Below are 13717 nucleotides of genomic sequence, written 5' to 3' on the forward strand. Positions count from 1 at the left end.
TCACACCAAAATCTTGGACGTTTGCAGCCTTTCAAAATTATATAAATATGTAGTCTTATTGGGTATTGGGTCCTAAATGTTATCCCACCTTGTCTCTTTACATTTTAGTGGCTTTTGTTTGCCTTCAAAGTATGGCAACAAATGTATGTGTTCAGCTGTGCATGTCCAGGGCTAAGATAGAGGTTTGTTTTTGCTACAGTGGCATTACATTCTAAAACTGTAGCGGGAGCCAAAGAGCAAAACATTTCAAAATTATCTAGTGACGCTTTAATCTCCAGTATATATTAACTCCAATTATATTTACTCCACTTTTGTCACTTAAAAGTGAAATAGCCCTAACGATGTAATTGACAAATTTTGTTGTTTTTTTTTTTACCTCAAAGGTTACTCAAACATTTATATAAAATGGTAAAATTAAGGTTTTAGCCTGATTGTGTTCACAACTGGTTAAACAATAAAGAATTGCAGAGTAGTTTACAAATCTAGGCAGATTTGTATGTATTTTGATTAAAGTAAGTTATTACTCAGTAGTCATCAGAGACTTGTTATGTTATGGACAGATGGGTTGAAATTATATATTCATATATATAGATAATATACATTCTGAGTGTAGATACTCTTTCATAACCATTCTGGCAACTACAGTACAGGTTTTGAGAACCATACAAATTATGGGCGTTTGCTTTGAGAATATAAAAACAGCAGAATGTGGAATTAGTCTTTAAATACCAAAGAAACCCAGGTCATCACTTATAAATCATTTTGATAAAGGATGTAACTCAAAACTTTTTTCTAAATATTAAGCTTTATATTTGATAGCAGCATATCAGATCTGGACTCAATCTTTATTTTGTTACTGCTCCTGGTAATAAAGGAACAGTTTTTTTTTTAGGTTTTCGTAGTTTTTAGAAAACTGCATATGATGTATTAGGATTACATACACTACTCATCACTGAAGGATCAGTCTGTTGCAGAAATGCAATAAATTGCAGGAAAGGCAAGCACATTTTTTTCGAGAGTGCTTTAGTAACTTCTTACACATCTTTTACAAGCAAAGGTGAAGTCTTGATTACACACCAACTGTCAGCCATTTTAACCTTTGATCTCCATCCAGAAGTGGAGGCAGTTTATAGGCAACATACATAGGATCCTGAACCCTAGATAGAAGTCACACACAGTAGCAAAGGGAAGGGAAGGAAAGTGACAAAAAAGAAACATACTATTCAATAGGCTTTATTGATTCTCATAGGGTGCTGAAAAGGTCTTTGGGCATGCCCTTGTCAAAGGAGACTAATTTGCTCCATCAAGTCTGTCGGAATATCGACTGTGAGGAGGCTGAGCTCCTTCCATTGTGTTTGCTTCAGCAGGGAGGTGGTCTGTAAAACAGGATTACTAGAGGTCAGGCAACCAGTGAAAGGATGTCCATCACTTTCTGGGAGCTAATACAAAGAGGCGGGGCCTGGGAGACTTGATTGAGTTGTTGCAGACCAGAGGGGAGGGGGAACTGCAGCAGTACCCTACCCCAGCTCACATGCAGAATTGCTGCCAGTTAATCTTTATGTTTAATGGTTACAGACACCCGGAGGTTTTTGTTTAAAGCTACAAAAGATCGGAAGAAAGAGGACCCTTTTTTTTCTTCAGAAATAATGAATGTTACAAGTATTAGGTGATTTTAAATGGAAGCTAATCATTTCCATCTGTCATTGAGTTTCTACTCTACTTAATCTTGACTGATATAAAAATTGGCCAAAACCAATCCAAATCATGGTCATACGTTTCTGATGGGATAAATATACATTTTCTGGAATCAACCAATATTTTCTATCTTAGTTTTTAATTCATTCTTCTTTTTTTTGTTGTTGTGAACAGTTCAGTATTACCATATTATCACTTTATTTCACACAATGATATAATACATGATCACAGGGCAAAGTTTTTAGAAAGACTAAGAGTCAGACTCACAAATTAAGTCTTCAAGCAGATACCAAAATAAAAGCCAAAGCTTTTATCACCCATATGTGTTTCATGTATTACTTCATATTGAATTTCAGAAAAGATTCAGGTGCTTTGTCTTTTTTTTCCATTTGGTTTTTGAATGATGAATTTTACCTTTGAAGTAATAGTTGACTGAACAATTGTCAAAAGTGGAAGTTTTTATATGAAAACGCAATGGCAAATACATGACTGCATGATTACTGATGTGTAAATAGGGCATGATTATTTATACAACTTTACTTAGATATATAGATTATACAGCTGTTTTCAAGCAAAAACTGTCTTTGGGTTAGTGCATTTAACTGATAAATAGAAAAATACTGAAACTATTACTGAGGATATCATACTTGTCAAGCCCTTCTGCTCTTTGCTAAAAGATGTGTCCTCTAACAACAGTGGTCTTGTGCTCATCATACTACATTTTACTGTACAATCTTCTGCATTGTAAAGGTGCCTTAGAGCACAGACTACCTTTAAACCACATGAAACCCTAGTCTGTCATATGAAGAGACCACAGGCCATCGCAGACATGTTCCCTTTGTGGAAACAAGCCTTTCTCTCCTTTGAGCAAATACCCAATTAGCTATTATGGAGATTGACTGTGAGGATGTGTGTGACTGCTTTTTGTGGATGAGGTTGCAGCCTCTTACCTCTATAGGTGGGACATCTGCTGGGGGTTTGTGTCTCTGGATAAGTACTAGCTGAGCACAGGCCCAGGACCTTTTCAACCTGATCACATAGGTATTTAGCTCTCAGCCCTGGCCAGTGTTTCTGTTTGTTTTATGCACAGAGCAGGTGTTTTATAATCATTAGCGAGTCCATTACAACCCCAGCTTTAAGTAGAAGACAAACAGCAGCCATGCATCTATTCTCAATGGAACCATCTGGTGGCAAGGAGGAAAAATGGTTGTGTTTGGCACCAGTGTTTGCCAATGGTCACATAATTGTGTATCATGGAAAGGAAGCAGATATCAGATAGAAAAAGCTTAAGTGCTTTGGGTTTTATAGAATGTTTCCAATGTCTTTGTCTGCTCAGCCAACATGCTGGTGTTTGAATTCATCTGTTTACAGAAGGACCTTCCTTCACTAAATGTCCTTTGTATTTTCCAAGAAATGTTTTGTGGACAGTCAATAAATTCCCCATTCACACAGAGCTGCAGGTTTATTGAAATAAACCAGGCTTCTAGTAAATCTATTCCCTTCAGTTTTTGTCAGCTACGTTTACTTCACCACTGAGAACATGAAGCTGTTTTTTTAAAGAACATTTCATAGGAAAGAACAAGAAAGTAACACCAACACTGAAGGTTGTCCAAAATCGCCGTTAGACCCTTATCTGTGGACAGGTTTCATGATTATTGCATCAATTTATGTGTGTGAATTATTTAAAACTCTTTCAAGTTTCAGACACTTTAATTTGAATTAATTTAATTTTTCTTTATAAGCCTAGATAAAAAATATATTTGTTTATATGTAGATTTATACATTTATTATATAATGTATGACTTAGTGTTTCACAAATATTTTGTTAGAAGTGTTGAGAAGGTTCAGACCCAAAGCTGTACAAATTAATAAATAAATAGTACAACATAATGTTCAGATTGTGGCCACAGTAGTCAGCTGGGGTGAGGATTATTGTCAACTGGTTTGAGACTCAGGGCCAGAGTACATATTGCACCGTGGCTCTAGCCCTGAACTGTGGTCTTTGCTCGTGTTTATTATGTTTAGTCATATTGCTTATCAGGTGGCGTGAGTTGTTTTTGTTGCCTGCAGCAGTTTCTACACATCATGCTCTGCCTCTCAGGGTTTGTTTGTGGAAAAGACCGCAAATGGTGATAATTATTCCAAACAAAATGCTACACCCACTACACATAATTATGCCACTGATTCTAATTACCATGTTAGTTATTAACAACTCATTAAGCAATTACGGTGACAGGCAATGATATGCTAATGAATTTCACATGGAACATGTGTTAAAGTAACTATGCAACAAGGGGATGGATGGAGGACAGTGAGAGGACCAGACAACCTGCATTTTATAGCTATCTTGTAATATTTGTTCTAGCATTAGAAAGAAGGTCAAAGAAGTGAAAATGGTTTGAAGTATCTTTTAATGCTGCATCAATAAACAGGAATACTGTCTCTTATTTCAAACACACAATTTGTATTTATTTCTCTTTTTATCAGCATGATGAACATGCGATCTTTTGTTTTTTACAACATAAATGAAGGTCAAGCTGAAATGGGGAAGTAATTTTTACAATAATATGAATTAATATAGAAAGAATGGCAGAGGATTCACAAGCCAGCGTGACTGCAGTGACTGGAAGAAAATACTTTTGGTCAGATGACAGGCAAAATTTTGGAATCTCTCTTTAAAGGTGTTTCCCAGCTGTATAAGCTGCCGGTAGAAAACATTCATGTACTTCCAGCACGGATGTGTCTCTAAAATAAGGGAATCTAAAAGATCAAGTCAGGTGCAAACGTGGCAGAAAGACCTCTTTAAATATTGAGGTTTTAATTATCAGTACGTCATAAGAAATGTTCTGGTTGTTACCAGATTATAAAAATAGATTTGCTCCTTGTAATTTATTTAAAACCTCTGTACATGGGGCACATACTCAACCAGTTAGGCAAAACAGCATCCTACCTTGAGTAGCAATAAATTGAAGTAATGGTTCACTGTTTGGCCCACTCTTCTTTCCAACGTTTTAGTTCATACAGGATTACAGTATTCATTTATATACAGCTCTCTTAAATTCCCACCATAGCAGGATCCAGGTCCTGTGGCTGCAGAACAAGCCCAAATCATCAGCCCTCCACCACCGTGCTTGACAGTTGGTATGAGGTGTTTGTGCTGATATGCTGTGTAGGATTTCCACCAAACGTGCTGCTGTGCATTAGGACCAAACATCTCCACTTTGGTCTGGTCTGTCCAAAGGACATTGTTTCAGAAGTCTTGTGCTTTGTTTAGATGCAGCTTTGCAAACCTAAGCTGTGCTGCCATGTTCTTTTTAGAGAGAAGAGGCTTTCTCCTGCAGCCCTTCCAAACAAGCCATACTTGTTCAATCTTTTTCTGAATGTGCTGTCATGAACTTTAACCTTTAACATGCTAACTGAGGCCTGTAGAGTCTGAGATGTAGCTATTGGCTTTTTCACCTTGGGGTGACCTTGCTGGGACGTCCACTCCTGGGAAGATTGACAGCTGTCCTGAATGTTTTCCACTTGTGAATAATCTTTCTCTCTGTAGAATGATGGACTCCAAATAGTTTGGAAATGGCCTTATAACCCTTTCCAGATTAATGGGCAGCAACAACTGCTTCTCTAAGATCATTGCTGATGTTTTTCCTCCTTGGCATCATGTTAACACACACCTGACTGCTGCAGAGCAGCAATACTGACTAAACCTCTGCTTTTATAGAGGTGCTCACACTGTCTGATTATCAGTTAATCAGAGCTTTGATCAGCAGCTCTTTTGCATTCCACATAACATTTTGATATTGTTCAAGTAACATCCTGACAGCAATCTAATTGTTTCACTTGAAGAAAAGCTAAAATGAGCTTATCTTAACTTTCACTGTATAGAGATATAGAAGATGTCACAGAGATTTTGCGTGTGTGCTAATTTTTCATGTGATCAACCAGCAGTGCTGCATCTCTGTTGGCTAAAGATCCATGAATGCAAAATTAGAATAATTATTATCAAATAATTCTAAAACAACAACTTGGGACATTGTCAAAAACCAAATTAGTTTCAAGAATACGAAATTTGAATTTGAATGTTTGGACCGGGGCTTTTTATTTGTTTCATGATGGCATTAGTAGGGTAGTGCTCTCTTGTTCACATCAAATCTGGCAATGCTTCACTGAGATGGAAGATGATGCATGCTTTTGCATTTTGTGGAAGTGAGCAAGAAAGAGGGAGTGATGGTTTTTATGTGACTGAGAAGCCAACTATTTTATCTAATGGCAAAATTGGCCTCTATTTCAAGTTCCTGGAGTGAGGACCTTCAGCAAATTGATGTATGTCTCTTCATCCTAATTCTGTATCTCTCCTTTTTTTCCCAGCAGCATTATGGATGGTTTTAAAATATTAATATGAGAGTGCATTTGGCAGAGAGTAGCTCATATGGGTATTCTCTTGTGGCTCCACATTTAGGCCACAGGGGAATGTCTGCCTGTCTCTCTGCCTGCGTGATTTACTCTAAATGCAACATTAAAGATTCTGTTTCCTTTTGGAGGCTGTTTGCAGGGTGTTTTCTTCATATATATATATATATATATATATATAGATAGATAGATAGATAGATAGATAGATAGATAGATAGATAGATAGGTAGATAGATAGATAGATAGATAGATAGATAGATAGATAGATAGATAGATAGATAGATAGATAGATAGATAGATAGATAGATAGATAGATAGATAGATAGATAGATAGATAGATAGATAGATAGATAGATAGATAGATAGATAGATAGATAGATAGATAGATAGAATTAAACATATAAATATGTATGTATATATATCTATATATATACTGAGAGAGAAACCCACAAATGTAGACATAAACACAAAATTAGAATGAAATCTTAACATAGGTTCATTGTCTTATTCAAGGCATCTGAACAGATCCCAGAAAAGGCACTCCTGAAACACTGATTGAAATAGACTGGTGTCATATCTAGTTAAAGTAGAAGACAGACAACACCACCCTCAGAGACAAACAAACACACACACAAGCAATTACACAGAGATGAAATTACAGAGGCGTGTAAAATAAACACATCACACACACACACACACAAAGAAAAACACATAAAAACTGACATACATCCATGTAAATATTACTGTTACGATACTGTATTCAAGATGAAATTGAATATCAAGATTTTGATTATTACACAAGTGTCACAGAAAGCCTCTAAAGAAGCAATCAAATCTTAGATATTATCTTAAGGATATGAGTCTGACAGGAATGGTGCTGTTTTTGCTGTTAGTGCAGACTGTTTTTCTAACAGGCAAACATGCGAAGAGAGTGCATGAATAGGTTGCTGAGCATGTTTCCTTTACATCACTATGAAGTACAGATACTTGTCTTATCTGCATGTGGCTAAAAACTACTTGATTAGTGTGAGGTACAAATTCTTATAGTATTCTTTTATTTCCACCTTCTCATGTGATTTTAATGATCTCATCAGCTTGCTTGAGGCACAGTTCTATACAGCATGTTACTGAAATTTGTGTGATTGCGCTAATTAGTTCTACCTATTATAAGCTATATTATTTGGATTTATGTAGAGATATATAAACTCTATACTTTCTGTCAATAGTTACAAGCTACCCCAGCCTCTCACCAACTGCACACCAGTCATAGCGGGCTAGGGATACAAACCCTGGTTTGGGTAGGGGGTAGAAATAGAAGAGGTAAAGATAAGTAGGAATAGGATTCAAACCCTGGTTCAGGTCGGGGGTAATGAAAGTAAAGAGGGACAAGACACACTAGCAGATTTAGCAGACAAATTCAACTGAACAGTCCTACAGTCACTAAAAATACCAGCAAAAAAAAGGTCATACAGGCCAACTCACCTAAAATGGCTGCCTGGTTTCAGAAGGCTCAAATGGGACATACCCTCCACTTAATTATATTCTGGATTTCGTCCTTGCTATTTCCAAGAGTCTGTTTACCCTAAGTGCTCCCCCTGCTGCCCCCCAGCTACTATTGCTTCTTCTAATCCAAATCCACTGACTGGACTTTACTGCCTCATCTTACACATCCTTCACTATTTTCCTCACATTCTGTCCACTTACACCCAACAGACTTTGCAAAAAATCCTCTACATCCTACTTCCACTGGACATATCCTAACTTTCCATCCTTGCTGCTCTGCTTCTGCCCCCCAACTCCACATACCAAAGCTTAATACCTAATCCCTTTCATATGCTTCTACTATTAAGTCTTCTACTACTAAATCCTCCCAAGGAACAGTCAGCTCTATGAAATATACTCTCATTCTACTCCTAGACCACAAGACTATATCAGGCCTTAGAGTTCTAGAGGCTATTTCCTGGGGAACAAAAAGCTTTCCTCCTAAAGCTACCTGCATCTCCCCATCACAAGTATTCACTAAGCTTGCCTTGCCTCCTTATTGTCTTATTAACTTTCTCTCCCTCCTGAACAAACTGAATTGCCACTCTCTTCACCTTGGACCCTCCTAAATTTAGCTGCCTTTGTTTGTCTTCAATACCTGCAGCTAAGCTTCTTAATACTTGGTTATGTCGCCACGTATACCGATCTTGTGACAGACTGACCTTACGACCTGACAAAATACGCCTTAGAGTTGCAGTGCCTGAACATAACAAACATAACGGGTCCCCATTTACCCAGACTTTTAGGTTCTGGGGAGTTGGCAATACATCATATGTTGCCCCTATCCAAAACCTAACACTCCTTTCCTCCATACTTCACTACTCTTTCCAAATAAGCTTTTTCTTCTTTACACCTTGCCAATTCAACCACTGTCCCTGATTAGCCTGAGCCAATGCCTTTGTACCCCTTAACATTTCCTCCTGTCTACGAACCTGCTCAACATCTAGCTTTCTCCTCTCCTTGGGACCTGCTCTACTCCACATGGGTTTACCTGGGCCAAACCCAAAAACTGCCCGGCCTATTTGAACATCACCCACATTGTCTGTATGTGTAAGAGTTGCTTCTACCTCCTGGGCTACCACTCTTGGATTCCATTTCCTCCCCTTGGTTGGGTTTGGAACCACCTTACTAACTACCACATCTTTACTCCCAGCTAACAGGAGCTCTGTCCTAAATTTAGTGCATCTAAACTCCCCTACTAGACTAGAAACTAGGAGCTGGAGTATGCTTTTCCTATACAGTGCCACAGTACTTAAGCATCTAGGAACACCTAGCCACTTCCTAATGTAAAAGCTAATTAATCTTTCCATGTTTTCTACAACAGATAATGAAATCTCATACACAGCCAGTGGCCACATCAACTGAGGAAACAATCCAAACTGCAGCTTCAACTTTCCTGGAAGCCCTGATTTATCTATTCCATCCAGTCCCTCAGCAACATCTTTCTGAAACTGCACTGCCTTCTCTCAATCATTCATGTCTGCCTGGTACCACCTTCCTAAACTCTTTACTGCCTTTCCCTAATTATTGAAATTTTTCTTCATCTATTACAAACTTTCTATCACTTAATTTCCCTCTACTTATTGAGATACGTCTAGACTTAGTTGGTTTTCATACCAGCCCACTTTAGATTTTTATTAAGTCTCTCAAGTATTCTCCTCATACATGCCAATGTTGTAGTCACCAACATCATATGGGCACATAACACCGATGCTTTCCTCTCTTCACTGGCTTCCGGTTAAGTACAGAATTGATTTTAAGTATCTTTTATTTGTTTTTAAGTCTCTGTATTGAATGGCCCCAGAATACTTGTCCATCCTTATGAATATGCATCGACCCTCCAGAGCCCTGAGGTCAGCTGACCAGTTGGTTCTGGACGTTCCAAGATCATTCCTTAAAACTGAAGGAGATCAAGCCTTTGCAGTCGCGGCTCCCACACTGTGGAATGCTTTGCCATTTTCTGTGTGGTCTGTGACTAGCCTCTCTACTTTTAAAACATGCCTTAAAACCCATTTGTTTACCCTGGCTTTTGGTTGAGTTAACTCACCTGTATTGGATATTTTATCTGTTTTCCTTTCACTGTTTTTGCTTGTTTGTTGTTCTACTTTTGCATGTATTGTTTATTGCTGCTGATTATTTTATCCTGTAAAGCACTTTGGCTGGCCATTGGCCTTTAAATGTGCTATATGAATGAAGCTGACATTGACATTGACATATCATCCACGTAGGCCCTGATTGGTGTAAGGCGCATGCCATTCTGTCGTCTCTCTCCACCCACAACCCACTTGGAAGCTCTAATAATTATTTCCATCGCTATTGTAAATGCTAATGGAGAAATCGTACATCCTGCCATAATGCCTATTTCTAGCCTCTGTCACCCTGTTGTGAAACCTGCTGTACTTGCTGCACAGTCTAATATCCTGGAAATATGCTCTTATTAAGTTAACAACAACTACAGACACTCTAAAATAATCAAACACTTTCCAAATAAGGCTATGTGGCACTGAACCAAATATATTTGCTAAATCCAGAAATATACCATTCAAGTCTTTTTTCTCACTCTTGGCTGTTTGAATCTGATACCAAATCATGCTAGTGTGCTCAAAACAACCTGTGAAACCTGGTATTCCTGCCTTCTGCACAATAGTATCTATTAAGCTATTATTGTCTAAATAACTAGCTAATCTCTGTGCAACTACACTAAATAAAATCTTCCCCTCTACATTTAGGAGGGGGATCATCCAGAACTGACTCAGGTCCGAGGACTCTTTCTCCTTTGGAAAAAGAACGCCTCCTGCCCTACGCCATGCTCTAGGAATAAACTGTTTCTCCCAAACTATTCTTAATTGCCTCCACAAAAACTTTTTTCATTATCTGTGATAACTTTTGACAATGAAAGATAGAAATTCCAAATATATAGAAAGAAAGCAGGTGGTAACAAACCAGCCAAGAGCGAGCCAGGGGCTAACCACGAGCGGCCGTGGCTCAGTGGTTAGATAGGGTTGTTCAATACAGCAATACACAAAGTGCCCTTGAACAAGGCACCATAGCCCCATGATGAGCTGTGATTGGTTGCTCACTGCTCCAGTGTATGCCATCTGTCTCTATGAGTGTGCATGTGCATGTGTGTTCAACAGGTGCCAACTTGGATGAGTTAAAAGCAGAGGACAAATTTTGTTTATTTCAAACAGAGGTACATGACAATAAATCTGATCTTAATCTTAAAGAGACCAAGTTGCTGGTAAAATTTGATACTGTTTATTTACACAATGTTATGTTTATGTTTATGCATTTAGCAGACGCTTTTATCCAAAGCGACTTAATAATGAAGATATAACAAGCTATATAAAATCTAACAATAAACTACATAGAAGGAACCCACTAGTCCGACTCTGTCAGAGGTGACAGAGTAGAGATAGAGTGCAGGCATCGAGGGAAGTATAGAAAGATAAAGAGCAGAGATAGAGGGAGTAGGGAAGTACAAGGTAAGTGCTAGGATAGGAGATGCTCTCTGAAGAGCTGGGTTTTAAAGAGTTTCTTGAAGATAGACAGGGACGCCCCTGTTCTGGTAGGTCATTCCACCATCATGGAACGACACATGAGAAGAGTTTGGATTGTCTTAGGCGTGGTGTAGGAGCTGCTAGACGACAATCCTGCGACGAACGGATGGACTGAGTTGTGACATAAGCCTTTGCAAGAGCATTCAAGTAGATGGGAGCCGTTCCATTAAGCACTTTGTAGGCTAACATCAGTGACTTGAATTTGGCTAAGGGTAACCAATGGAGTTCAATGAACAGAGGGGTGACGTGTTCTTTTAGGCTGATCGAAGACCAGACGCACCACCGCGTTCTGGACCATCTGCAGAGGTTTCACAGCACAGGCTGGGAGACCACTTAGGAGAGCATTGCAGTAGTCAAGGCGGGAGATGACCATGGCCCGCACCAGGAGCTGGGTGGCCTGTTGGGTTAGGTATGGTCTGATCTTTATTATGTTTACAATGCAAAGCAGCATGAACGAGCAACCGAGGTAACGTGATCTTTGAAGGTTAGTTGGTTATCAATCATGACACCCAAGTTTCTAGCAACCTTTGATGGAGCAAGAGATAGGGATTCAGTTTGGATGCAGATGCTGTGGTGTATGGTTGGTTTGGCTGGGAAGACAAGCAGTTAAGTTTTTGGGAGGTTAAGTTGGAGGTGATGGGCTTCCATCCATGTTGATATGTCAGAGAGACAGTCTGAGATTCGTGCTGAGACCGTGTGGTCATCAGGTGGGAATGACAGATAGAGCTGGGTATCATCAGCATAACATTGGTATGAGAACACAACAAATGTATAGATTGCTTTGACATTTGTAGTGTGAAATATCAGAAGTTTTTAGCATTGCTAGAATTTTGATATAAAAATACAAAATGCACTTGACTCAAGTCATATGATGCACCACATCAGTATGCCTCCAGTGTGTTCTGTCCAAAAGAGAGGCAGCAGTTAAAAAATATTCATCTATGTGAACTGAGAAACTCCTGTCCAGAAAATTTAACTTAAATCATTGTAGAACAGTGACTGTAATGTTACATATGTGTATAGGAGAACACTATAATCCACAGTATCAAAAGCAGCAGTCAAATCTAAAAGCACCTGAACAGGTTGTTAGAACATCTTAAAAGACCTGTTTCCCCACTCTGGCATCGCTGAAAACCAGAATTATTTTTTTCATGGATATTGCTGTCATCTGAAAATTACAGCTGGCTAAGAACAGTTTTCTCCAGAAACTTAAAGAGAAAAAGTAACTTAAAGTTACAGAGAATGGAAGGGTTCCAATTGTTCCTTTTGATGAGAGATTGTATGACAGCATGTTTAAAGGCAGTTGGAACACAATCTGAAATGATACATACAATACATTCAATTCAATTTTATTTACATCAACAGATCTTTAGTATTCACAGGAATTTCTTTACCCTGAGCACCAGACATGGTAATATTTCTTTATACTAGACTTATTTGGTACACAAGAAATTTACAATCTAATATATCAAAATAATTTCAATACCACCTCTCATCTCAAAAGTCAAGACTGACACATATTTGTTTATATTTGCTGTTGTCATGATAAAACAAGGTCAACAGAAGATTTTTTTCCTTTAGTCTGGCCAACAAAGAATAGACTGACACATGGTAAAAGGCAGCATCATATGTAATATGGTGTAAACAGTGTGTGTCCTACACACTGAGTGTGTAGAAAGCTATTTTAAACAACCAGACAGCAGCAGGCTGAGAGCTTTGCCGCTCTTCGGGTGCTCAATAATTAAGTGCATGCTGCTCACAGAGTGCCTGTGGTGGAGGAAGTCAGGCAGAAGCTAGCACTGTGTGTTTGTGTATGTGACTGCAGCTGTGTGTGTGTGTGTGTGTGTGTGTGTGTATGTGTGTGTATGTGTATGTGTGGTGTTGATGTGTGTGTGTGTGTGTGTGTGTGTGTGTGTGGTGTTGATGTGTGTGTGTGTGTGTGTGTGTGTGTGTGTGTGGTGTTGATGTGCATGTGTGTGTATTGGGAGCTTCGTAACATAGAATACGCCCCTCTTGTCAAATGGCTTACTTGTTGCGACATCTAAAAATTTGTCTCATGTGTTCATTACCATGTCTCTCTGATGAAGGATCAGGTGGAATCCATCACCTCACGCACCAACATGGCCTGTTCCGCACAGGTCTAAGATACTGATTATGTTTCTGACATGGAAGAAGTCCCACGGCACATCAGGATGGGGGATGAGCAGAATCCTAGTAGCCTTTGTGTCGGCATTAAAGTTTTAGTTTGCTTGGGCCTGTTTAACACGAGTACTGATCCCTGACTGATGCTGAACTGGAAAGCAGCCATGGGCAACAGCATGTCAGACATCAGACTGCTGGTCTCTTGGAGCTACAGTGCCACAAACAAGTGTTGAATTAGACCCACTGGGACCTGAAACTGCATACGCTAACATCGCCCTGCTGACTGTTGTACACCAAGATTCAAAAACTACTACTACTGGAGCTTGGGACCCCCTAAAATCTGGTTATAATGAGTTGGGCACTTAATC

The sequence above is a fragment of the Leuresthes tenuis genome, unplaced genomic scaffold, assembly GCF_036924035.1.
Source record: "Leuresthes tenuis unplaced genomic scaffold, fLeuTen1.0.hap1 SCAF_6, whole genome shotgun sequence".
Taxonomy (NCBI): Eukaryota; Metazoa; Chordata; class Actinopteri; order Atheriniformes; family Atherinopsidae; genus Leuresthes; species Leuresthes tenuis.